Here is a 12573-nt window from a genome sequence, read left to right on the forward strand (position 1 = left end):
TTTGAGCCTCAGCATTTCATTCTTTCTGCCTCAGTAGGACAAGGCTGTTATACAGGTGGACTCTCACGTCTCTGCCATTTCAAAACCTTTACTTTGTGATCCAAAATCTGACAGCAGTTCAAGGAACAAATAATACCAGTTTACAAATCAAGAAGAAGAGGGAAGCCTCCCTCCTCCACAATTCATGAAGCCCTGATAGCAAAGCCCAGCAAGGGAAGTATAGGAAATGAATATCACAGCCAATTCTACATATGAACATAGAGACAAGAAACCTGAATAGAAGCAACTGAATCTAACAACATATGAAAACTATACCAGAACCAAGTGAAATTTATCAGAGGAGTGCAAGGTCAGTTTAACACTAGACGAATCACGATACTAAAAAATTAAAATAGGGAAAAAAACACAAGGTCATTTTAATATGAGTAGGAAAAAATAAAGAACATTAGAAATCAGAAGAAAAAATGTCTTAATCATAGGAGCACATGGCTGGCTCAGTCAGAAGAGCAGGCAACTCTTGATCACACGATCATGAGCATGAGCCCCACAGTGGATATAGGGATTACTAAATATAAATAAATAAACTGGGGTGCCTGGGTGGCTCAGTCAGTTAAGCGTCCAACTTCTGCTCAGATAAGACCTCCTGGTTCATCAGTTTGAGCCTTACGTAGGGCTCTGTGCTGACAACTCAGAGCCTGGAGCCTGCTTTGGATTCTGTGTCTCCCTCACTCTCTGCCCCTCCCCTGCTCATATTCTGTCTTTCTCTCTCTTAAAAATAAACAAACATTAAAACTTTTTAAAAATTAAATATTTAGGGGCACCTGCGTGGCTCAGTCAGTTAAGCCTCCAGCTTCAGCTCAGGTCAGATCTCACGTTCATGGGTTCGAGCCCCACATCCGGCTCTGTGCTGACAGCTAGCTCAGAGCCTGGAGCCTGCTTCTGGTTCTGTGTCTCCTTCTCTCTCTGGCCCTCCCCCTCTCATGCTCTGTCTCTCTCTGTATCAAAAATAAATAAAACATTTTTTAAAAAATTAAATATTTAAATAAACTTTTAAAAAGTTCTATTAAGAAAGCATCTACAAAAAATGTAGCAAACACACTTTGTAACAAATCATTAAAAGCAATTTCTTTGAAATACGTAGAAAATGTAGATTTCAAAATATCTTTTAGCAGCACCTGAGTGGCTCAGTCAGTTGAGTGTCCAACTCTTATTTTGGCTCAGCTCTTGATCCCAGGGGGTCGCAGGATGGAGCCCTGCATTGGGGTTGCGCTGAGCACAGAGCCTGCTTAACTCTCCCTCTCTTCCACTCTTCCCTCAATCTCTGCCCTTCTCCCCTTCTCATGCTCTCTAAAAAATGTGTTTAAAAGTTAAAAAATATATTTTAAACTAGCATCTCACAAATATAAAATATCTAGGAATACATTTAATACGAAATGTGGAAGTCCTCCTCAAAATGCCCCTCCAACTTACTGTAGTTCTAAGCACATCCTGAATAGGGAATCTGAGAAAGAGCAAGAGGACTAAGATACTTAGAGGAGAGAAAAGAAGAAAAAACAAAGAAGAGAGTTTGTCTTTACAGATGCCACAAAATTGTAATGCTATAGAAAATAAAAAAATATGTAGTGGCAAAGGGGTAAATGGGCCAAAGGGACAGACCACACGAACAAGAAACAAACCCATCTGCTTATGGAAATGGATGACAGAAGAGGCACAGCATATCAGTGAGAAATGAAGGAATCATTCATCCAATACATGGTGGTGGAACAACTGTCTATCCATTTGAAAAAAAGATGGAATTGGTGCATGTTTCACACAACACACAAAAATCAATTACAGATGGACTAGAAACTCAAATGTAGAAACCAGAGCCTCTTACAGAAAGTTTTCAAGAACTCAAAGTAAAGAAGTTTGGCTTTTGTTTTGTTTACTTATTTATTTTAGGAGGGGAGGGGCAGAGACAAGGAGAGAGAGAATCCCAAAAAGGCTCCATACTGTCAGCACACAGCCTCACACAGGGCTCAATCTCACAACCCAGGAGATCATGACCTGAGTCAAAATCCAGAGTCAGACGCTTAAGCAACTGAGTCACCCAGGTGCCCCTGAAGGAGGAGTTTTTTTAAGTGGACACAACAAGCACAAATCATATAGAAAAGAAAATGGTTAGATCTGGCCTTGTTAAAACTAAAACTTCCCTACAGACTGATGAATATAGTTGCAATTCACAAATCCAACAAGTCCTATAATTACGACATCCAAAGAACTCTCAAAACTCACAAGTAAAAAGACACAATGCAGTCAGAAAATGGGTGAAAGACAAGAACAGATATTCACCAAAGAGGATATACAGATGTCAAATAGGCACATGAAAAGATGTTCTACATCATCAGCCATCAGAGAAATGCCAATAAAACCCCAATAAGATATACATACCTACCAAATGTCAAATAAAATATCAACACCAAATGTTGATGAGGACGCAGGGAAAATGGCTCTCTCATACACTGCCAGCGGGACCGTAAAAGTGGGACAGCCACAATGGAAAAGAGAGAGGTTTCTTATAATACTAAATATGCACTTACCATATGACTCAAAAACTCACTCCTGGGAATTTATCCCCAGAGAAATGAAAACCTAGGCTCACATAAAAATCTGTATACAGAAGTTTAAAAACTGTGGCTTAGTGTAAAATAAAAATACTAAGAAGACTAAAAATAATCTGTATACCAATGTTCGCAGCAAACTTTACTCATAATAACCCAAAACTAGAAACAACCCAGATGCCTTCAATAGGTGAATGGTCAAGCAGACTGTGATCTATCTATACTATGGGATATTACTCAGCAATAAAACAGAATGAACTGTTGATACAGGTAACAACTTGATGGATCTCAAGGAAATTATGCTGAGTGAAAAAAAAGACAATCTGAAAAGGTGGTTTCATGTATGATTCCATTTATATAACACCCTTGAAATAACAAATTATAGAAGCGAATAACACTAGAAGTTGCCAGTGATTAAAGATGTGGAAGGAGTATGGGGTTTTATACAAAGAGTTAGAAGAAGGAGCTGATAACAATAGAGTTCTGCACCTTGAATGTGGTGTTGGTTACATGAACAGACACGTGATAAAATGGCATTGTACCAATGTCAATTCTCTGGCTTTAATGTTTGCCAGGGTACAGAGGACCCCCCCTCTTTTCTGCCTGTGTATCTTTAATTATTTCAAATTAGAAGCTTACAAAAAATAAAACTTTTGTTCATCAAAATACACCATAAAGACATGGGGTGGGGGGAGAGCTGACAAACTGGGACAAAATATTTACAAGACATATAAGCAGCAAAAGATGACAATCCAAAATTAAACAATCCAACAGAAAAACCGGCAAAGGTGGTACACAGAGCAAGACATCCCTGTCTCCCAGGCACATCTGTGGGTCTGGCAAGGTAGAGGGGAACGGAGGTGGAAGTTTCCTGATCCCTTCTGTTATTTATACCTTCACAGCTACTGTGCAACAACCAATCATGACTCTCTAACCTCCTTTGGGGAGGTGGGAGGGGTGCATCTCTCACTATTCTTTCATGAAAGCTGAGAAGCATGAAGTCTAAATAGAGAAAGACCATGTACCAGGGAATCTGGGGAAAGAAAGCACACACTCTGCTCTCTTCTCCTACTGAAGGCACAGATGACAGGCAAAGGCAGATCCATCTGCCTCCCACAGGAAGGAAGAATTATTACTTGGTGATACCAGGAGGTCCCAGATCCCAAAGAGTTGCTTATCCCGAAGGTCCCCACAACCACAGCCTTTTAAAGTACCTCCCGTTTCCATCTCTACACTGCTCCATCCCCGAAGCCGTACTAGAGGTAACTGAGCAGAACTGTGCGCTGGGATCTCCCACACTGTCACGGGCCCTCTGCTCACACCCCTACCTCATGGCTCGGCAGCTTCACAGCTTCAGTGCTCCCCACAGCCAGCTCCATCACGTGTCCTTGAACACGCAGCTCCAGCCCTCCCACCTTCACCCCCACAGGCAGTCCTAGAGAATGTCCTCGCTCTCCTAAGAGGAGTGATCCTCTGAAACCCAACTCAAACACTACCTGCTCCTTGGAGGCCTCCATAAATCTCCAGAGTGAATAACTCTCTTCTCTGAGCCACATCTGCACCGTATACCATCACTACTTTCATACTTACCTCAGCAAAGTACACATAACTCTGGTCCTCAGTCTGTCTCCTCTGCCTGGCTATAAGTGTCCTAAGGACAAGGTCCATCCCTGTCTCCTTTGATACCTGGCGCAGGGCACAGATATGCATCGAAAGTGTGTGGACTTGAGCCTACTGATGTTACTAAATAAGTGATTACCAACTGTTATTTTTCTAAATTTATATCTATTTATTTAATGCATCCTTCTGTCCCCACATCCCAAATTCCACATTAAGCCTTCTTAAATTAAAAGGAGGTCAAAGCACTCTGGACCTATTTCAATACATAAATAACATTAAAACTTAAGTTGAATGTATCACCAGCCTCAGCTGAAAGACTTGTAATATACATAAACTTGCAAAAAGAAGATCAAAGTGTTTCCTCTTGAAAATAATGGGCAACAGATCAGATGTATTGTTGAAGTTTAGGCTATAAACGTGAGTTTTTCACTGCATTTTTTTGTTTTTATTTTTTTAATTTTTTTTGTTTATTATTGAGACAGAGAGAAACAGAGCATGAGTAGGGGAAGGGCAGAGAGAGAAGGAGACACAGAATCTGAAGCAGGCTCCAGGCTCTGAGCTGTCAGCACAGAGCCCAACTCGGGGCTCGAACCCACGAACCGTGAGATCATGACCTGAGCTAAAGTCAGATGCTTAACCTACTGAGCCACCCAGGCGCCCCTATTTGTTTTTAAAATACTGACATTCTAACATACATTTGAATGGAAAAGATATTATTAGCCTCTGTATTCATTCAATTTTAAATCTGGGAACAACCAGGTTTTTCTAGACTCCTTTACTGATCATTAAAAAGTAAATGTGTGCGCACACACGCACAGTCACACACACACAAAGCAAGTATGCATCTTAAGAAACTACTTTCCTAGGCCCTTAAAGTTGCCTTCAGAGAGAGCAAGTTCAGTGCCTGGATTTTAAAGCAAACATTAAAAAGTTTTGCTATCAGAGCCTCCAGATAATGTCCAAGTTCAGTGGAATTTTTATTTTAATTTGCCTGATTTTAAGAAGTTCAGGACAATTTCCAAAAAGATCAGTTTTCCAAATATCTGAAAACAACTTACATGAGCATGCCAAGAAGTTAAACAGCTCATCTTCTATTCTGCATTCTTGAGCCCGCTTTCCCTGGCCTGAGACTAGGCATTCTTTTCACAAAGGGGAGACTTTCAAAGAGTATGACCCCTCCAAAGATGTGTACATAAATGTCTTTCACAGAGAGGGAAAGATTCTAAGATTCTTAAGAATATTAGTTTGGGGAGGGAATGGGAGTAGATTAACCATTATCATGATTGTCCTGTCATTTAAATACAAAGCAGAGATAAATGCTAATAAAGAAAGTCAGTGACCTTCTAGATTATTCTGTGGGAAAATCCAAGCCACTGTGAAATTCACATTTGTCTTCCTTCTTGAATTGCTGGCCTGTGTTATAAACCAAAACAACTACTCCAGATTAAGACGACTCGAAATTAACTTTAGGTTTCTAATCTCTGGATTTCAAATTTTATCAAGAAGATTATTATACTTCCTTTTTTCATCTTACAAAGATTTCACTAACTATGGGAGCAGAAACAAAACAAAGGCCCTAGAACTCCTGAAGTTGTGAACGCAAGAGTTGGAAATCATTTCATTCCCTCTCCCCACAGTCTAATTTTATCACAGAAACACACATCCACACACAAACCAAAAACCAGTATCAAGAAAAGTATCACAAACTTTAACAAAATACCAAGAAAACTGACAAATGAGCAAAGACGTTGCTGGCGACAATTTAGATTAAGCGTAAGGAGGCAACCTCAGTGTAAGAAACAATCAGCTTTTCCTACTACTCAAATGGTCATTCTGAATTCCAAAACCAGCTTGTAAAAGAGGAAAACAAAACAAAAAAAACGAGGAAGCTCCAACAGTGAAAAGTGGATAAGCAAGTGACAAAAATATAAGGGCTTTTTTCTTTGTGTCTCTAAGCATAAGTCAAACAGCCCTACCTTTCAGTCACTCTGCATCCTTAATCCAGTCAGTTGGCCCATAATCTGGGCCCCTCATTTCTTGTTATGCCCATAGAACCTCTTCACTGGGCCTGGCATGGGATGCTTCATTAATAGGTAAGATCTAATTCTTACTTAATACTTTGTCAGAAACACACAGGCACCTGCTCACAGAGGCAGTAATGGTCTTCAGGTTCTGGTAAAACAGAGCATGCATTCAAATCCTGCCTCTTCAAGTGATCTCAGACAAGCTACTCAATTCTTCTGTCTCCCATTTTCTTATCTGTTTAGTAGGATAAGCGTCTATCTCCAGGATCCTATGAGGATTACGTAAGATCTGATACGTTGTATTTGGCAGAGTTTCCTGCTTGGTTTCTGTTAACCATAATTATTATAAACATTGCAGGACACAGACAGACAGCTCCTAATCAATCTACTTCATAGTCCAAGCCCCACTCTGATAACAACCGTTTTCCAACACCTTCACAATACAAAATAACTTCTGATAATCATTAACATAACTGTCTTAAAATCTGATATTTTTGATGTGAAAACCATAGAGATGGAGTGCAGATCTTTAGTTGCTACTTGGGGGTAGGGTTACCACAAGGGAGTAGCAGGAGGGAATGGGGGGGCGGGTGATGGAACTGTCCAGCATTCTGACTGACAGAGTAGTTATAAAACTCAGTGCACTGGTCGAAATTCATCAAAGTGTATACCAAAAGAATGAATTTTACCACATGCAAATATAAAATATTTCCTTAACTGCAAAACAAAAAATTCCAACTAGAGAAATCAAAATAGTGACACAAATGAAATTCAGTGTCTGAGACTTTCTAACAGCAATATTCCATATATTATCCTATAACTAACATAAGTCAAATCCAATTTTAGTTATAAGCTCTGATTTATTCAAGCACAAAATGTCAATACTATAATAATCAGAAGGCACTGTTTTTCTGATTATTTCAGATTTTTATTTCAGATTATTATTCAGATTATAATTCAGATTACTTCAGATTATTATTATCCTGATTATTCCAGAAGCAAAGACTTTTTTAAAATATTTATTTATTTACTTAGAGACAGAGCACAAATGAGGAGGGGTGGAGAGAAAGGAGGAGAGAGAGAGAATCCCAAGCAGGCTCCACGCTCAGGGTAGAGCCCACCAACCATAAGATCATGACCTGAGCCAAAATCAAGAGTCTGATCCTTAACTGACTCAGCCACCCAGGTACCCTGGAAGCAGACTTTAGAAATGTACCTAGAGGCGCCTAGGTGGCTCAGTCAGTTAAGCGCTGGACCTTGGTTCAGGTCATGATCTCTCATTTGTGAGTTCGAGCCCCACATCAGGCTCTGTGCTAACAGCTCAGCACCTGAAGCCTGCTTTGGATTCTGTGTCTCCAGCTCTCTCTGCCCCTCCCCTGCTCATGCTTTGTGTCTGTCTCTCAATAATAAATAAATGTTTAAAAAAAATTAAAACATAAAAAGAAATGAACCTACACCAACACTAAATGAATGACTACCTAGCAAAAAGCAATGAACTATTGATACTTGCAACAAAGAAGGCTCTCAATCATGAAAAGAAACAAGACACTCCCATAACTCCCACCAAAAAAGAGCATGTACTGTATGATTCCTTTTAGATAGAGAACGCAAACTTATCTACAGTAACAGAGAGCAGATGAGCAGTTGCCTGAAAGAAAGTTGCCACAGGATTATAAAACAGCAAAAGGAAATTCAGGGGATTGATGGATATATTCATTATCTTGACTATGGTGATGGTTTTACCAGTATATACACGTCAAGCATATCAAACTATATAAATACGTGCAGTTTACTGCAGGACAATTACAAATAGAACATGGTGATATTCCTGGTTCAGCCCTACACCACCACAAAAAAGTGACTATCACAACGAAACAAGTCAAATCAATTTTTTGGTTCCCCAGTGCATATAAGACCGAGGTTTACAAGCTATACTATTCTATTAAGTGTGTCACAGCATTATATCTAAAAGAACAATGTACACCTTAATTTAAAAATGCTTCATTGCTAAAAAATGCTAATGACCACCTGAGCTGCCAGCAAGTTGAAATCACTGATCACAGAGCACCATAACAAATATAATGAAAACATTTGAAATACTGCAAGAATTATCAAAATATGACAGAGAGATAGGAGGCAAGCAAATGCTGTTAGAAAAACGGCCCCAATAGATTTGCATAGTGCGGGGCTGCTCCAAACCTTCAATGTGTAAAAGCACAGTAACTGCAAAGCACAGTAAAGATATGCCTATATTCCTCAATAAGGCTGCTTAAAAAGAAAAAGACCATTAATAAAAAATTCACTTCCTAGTATATTCTGTTTAGACCAGCACCCTCTCCTCCAAACAAGTGAATGTCCAATAGTTATGAAATTTTTCCCCTTAGTGATTTCCATGCATGAACAAAACCTTAATAACCCAAAGATTTGATAAATAACAATGGTTAATTAATATCCACATAGCTGTGATCACATGCCAGTCCTTGTTTTAAGCACTTTTCTAAAATTAACTTATCTAACCCTCACACCAACCCTACTTTACATATAAGACTAAAGCACAGAGTTACGTAATCTGCCCAAGGTCACACTGCCAGTAGTAGGTGGAGGAGCTAGGATTTGAACCCCCCAGGGTGTGACTCTGAGGTTTATTTTTAAATTCATTTCCCTGCCCACTATGCTTTGCTGGCACACACAACACAATATACAATACATAAACCAAAACAATACATTGCACTTAATACTTCCTCACACTCACAGAAGTATTTGCTACATTTTGAAAAGTCACAGCAGGCTAAATAAAAAACAACACACTGGGGCGCCTGAATATTCAGTCTGTTGAGCACTGACACCTGATTTCGGCTCAGGTCATGATCCCAGGGTCATGAGATAGAGCCCCGCGTCGGACTGCACTCTGAGCTTGCAGCCTACTGAAGATCCTTTACCTCTCTCCCTGTCTTGAGTGCTCTGATAAAATTAAAATAAATAAATAAAAATATTTTTTAAAAGAAAACCTCAATTCTTTTCCCAATTAATACTGGAAAAAAGACAAGACAGAAAAGCTGGACAACTTGCTGAGCCCACAGAACAAATGGTAAGTTGACTCGTTCCTGGGAAGCTGGTTCACATTTTTAGTCCAATTCTCTCCTATGGCTTCAAATTCCTAATTCTTTTAAGTAAATCTATCTGGGGGACAAAAATCTAAATACGCATGTGAGAACCATAAAAGTAATTTGCTGTTCTCTCAAATACCTGACTGGTTCCTAAATTCCATCCACAGGGTCTAAAACTCTGCAGATAGTGGCCTGGAGTCTTTTTCTTTAATGTGGCCCCACCCACCCCCAGGTGAGTTTCAGGAGCACTAGGATTGAGAATTTCTGACACAAATAAGACTTAGATTTCTCATTACAAAAAAAGGAAGAAGAAGAAGAAAGAAGAAAGAAGAAAGAAGAAGAAGAAGAAGAAGAAGAAGAAGAAGAAGAAAGCAAGATGACACAAAAAATTGGTAAAATATAGCCCAGGGTTTTCCAAGTCAATATTGAACTGCTGAACACATGCAGGCTTTTGAATTCAACTTGTAATAAATTAAAAGTAAAAATATACACAAAGGGGAAAAAATGTGCACACAGGTGTTGCCGTAGCAACAATTACATAAGACTATACCACCATGACAGATTCTCAGCTTTTTAGAATGCTAAATTGGCATTCTGACATCAAACTGATGGACTACAAGCAAAGGAAAATGTGTCACATTTCCACTGCATGTAAAACATGGAATAAACTAACAATATATTGTTTAAGAAGCACAGGTTGAAAAGAGACAGTCTATATCTTTAGTTCGTGCCCGGAATTAATGCCCCTTGAACTTTAAGGAGCCCTCTCTGGAAAAGATTTTGATTCAGTGGGTCTTGGGATGGGGGTCTGAAACTATCGTTTCTAAGAGGCTCCCAGATGATGCCGGTCAGTAGACTACACTTTGAAGAAGACCCTAAGTAACTTCAATATTGATCATCAAATTAGCCAACTGGCCTACAAATACGGTGTTGTCTAGGACCCAAGAAACAAGTGTCAGTACAATTTATTCCTAGTATGGAAAAAATGTTTTAAAAACGTGAGGATATTGAGGTGATACATGTCGTCATAGTCTAGCAGCTTAAGAACAATAGAATATTGTTACTTGCCACAACCTAGTAGCTGTAGCTGTCGAGATCAGTTAGAATGTAAACTCCATGAGAGAAAGGGCTTGTTTGGTTTACCACATAATCTTGATGGCCTAGCACACATTAGATACTCAATAAATCCAATGAATAAAAAAATGAATAAAAGAGCAGTATATACAAACACAACCCATATTTATATTACAACCTAAAAATGTCTGAGACTGTATTTGTATAAATGGTGCTCGGCATTTATAGTTTGATGCAAATACCTGGTCCATTCACTGTACTCTATTTTGTCACCCTTCCCCCCCCAAATCCACAAGATTCTCCAGAGTAATACTTCCACTTTTAAGTCCAGGTTTCTTGCACCCTCTCTGTTAACAACTCTTTAGCACGCTGGAAACAATGAAAAAAAGTTGGAAGCACAGAAAAAAGAATCCAGAAAAGCCTCAAAAATCAAAGGGGAAAAAAAAGAACAACCAGAGGGGGAGAGGAAATGGGCAAATAGTTCAGTGCAAGTGAAGGAGTATTTCAGGTTGTCAGGACTTCTATGTTCTTACCTATGATGGTGGCAGGGTTTGGGTTCGGGCTTTTATTAGTTTTGTTACTGTCCAGGCTCACTGGTGGAATAGTACTTGGCTGAAGAAACTCAGACTACACAAGCACCAGGTTCTGAAGCCCACCTTCAGATGCTTTGAAGTTTCAAGCTCCAGCCTTACTTCCCCTTTCCCAGGGTCTCACCGCGCGCTGGGAGAAAGCAGTCGCTGCCCAAACACAAGATGGTCTGGGCAACCTCACGGTCACCTTGAAGCCATAACCAGGACTTAAGATGGCTGCGACACACTGGGTAAGGGGCCCCAACAGAGCGAAGGACCTGCCCGAAAGAAAAATGGCCCCCATCCATTTCTCAAGGATAGACAGAAACAAAAATGGCGATCAACGCTGGCCTATTCGGAGACTAGGAAATTAGTGAATATAATTGGCAGGTAACGGATCACCGTTACCCATAGTGCTAGACAGCAGAGGTGATCGAGAAATAAAATCCAACATTTTTGTGGCCCAGGGCTGCTTAATACCGAGAAGTTAGTAGCACAAGAATTAGATTATAAAAACGGTTGGAATGTAAAGGTGACTTTCACAATGCCGGATAAACTCTAAAACAGCGATAAACATAATTCCCTCCATAATTACTTTGAATGGTACAAAAGAATGAAAGTTTTGCCCTCGAACTAAGACGCAGGATAGGGAGATAGCGCCAAAATCACCGACTTTGTGGAGAGTCGGAGTTGGCAGACCCCTAACCTCCCCGTAGACCTCCCCCTACTAAGGACGGAGGGCAAAAAGCTCTGAATGCGACCCGTTCGCACTGCGCATGTCCACTTTCTAGCGCGATCCGGGGAAGTGGTCGTGGTCCATTCCTTTTCTCCTGGTTTTCGAGGCACACGTAAAAGAAGGCGGGGAACTGGCGCCGAAAAGAATCGCGCCTTGTGATTGGTCAAGACTGGGAGAACGGAGGACTGCTGCGAACTGTTGAAGACTGTGTCATTCATTCAATAAACATCTCCTTAGCGCGCGCCTTGAGGCAGATACTGTGCCCTAACAAGTTCATTTGATGTTACTTAAATTCTTTAGTTTCTACACGTTTGCCGAGACTGACGCTGAATAAGCTCCGCCCCCTGGCTCTCCGCGCCTGGGGCCAAAGACTTCCGGCGCTGAGACCCTCAGTAAAACCCGGAGAAGCGGATTTTGAGCAGCGCACACGCCAACCACGGAACTACGCATGCTCCGTCTCCAAGCCCGGAGCGCAGGTTGCCAGGACTAACTGCGGCGGCTGCGTGCGGCGCGGCCTCTGGGGCTAGCTGGTGGCGGCGGCCTAGAGAGGCGCAGCGGCTGGTGGGCAGGTGAGAGCGCTGGAACCTCAGGTGGAAAAACCTGCTTCCTACCTGGCCGAAGAGAAGGGAGGTGGGCTTGTTGGTGCCCCCTGCCCCCTCTCAGAAAGGTCACTGGTGTCTTCACTGAAGGATATTTGGGGGCGGGGACAAGGAGGCCGGCTCCTTAGGAAACCAAAGACCTACCCTTAAAACAGCTGTAGGCAGTTAATACTTACTTCTGGAGGGAATGTGTGGCTAGAGTTTCAGGTGTAGACCCTCTTCCCCTCACATCTGCGCGGCCACG

General features: G+C 40.9%; 1 protein-coding gene and 1 long non-coding RNA gene across 9 annotated transcripts in view; one reads left to right on the plus strand and one right to left on the minus strand.

The window, feature by feature from the left end:
* The window catches only part of SLX4IP (SLX4 interacting protein), a 183385-nt gene that overhangs the window by 164134 nt on the left and 6678 nt on the right, over nt 1-12573 (minus strand).
* Nucleotides 1-12573, plus strand: part of LOC115274891 — a 63203-nt gene that overhangs the window by 32757 nt on the left and 17873 nt on the right. For 5 of the 8 annotated variants that reach the window (XR_003901304.1, XR_003901303.1, XR_003901308.1 and 2 more), the window contains 2 exons: nt 9519-9583; nt 12031-12299. This is a non-coding gene — a long non-coding RNA (uncharacterized LOC115274891). Of the gene's footprint in view, nt 1-9518; nt 9584-9708; nt 9744-11131; nt 11246-12030; nt 12300-12573 lie in introns of those variants that run through there. The other 3 variants (XR_003901305.1, XR_003901302.1, XR_003901306.1) reach the window with 3 other exon arrangements.

Source organism: Suricata suricatta, chromosome 12 (genome assembly GCF_006229205.1).
Source record: "Suricata suricatta isolate VVHF042 chromosome 12, meerkat_22Aug2017_6uvM2_HiC, whole genome shotgun sequence".
In the NCBI taxonomy this organism is placed as follows: domain Eukaryota; kingdom Metazoa; phylum Chordata; class Mammalia; order Carnivora; family Herpestidae; genus Suricata; species Suricata suricatta.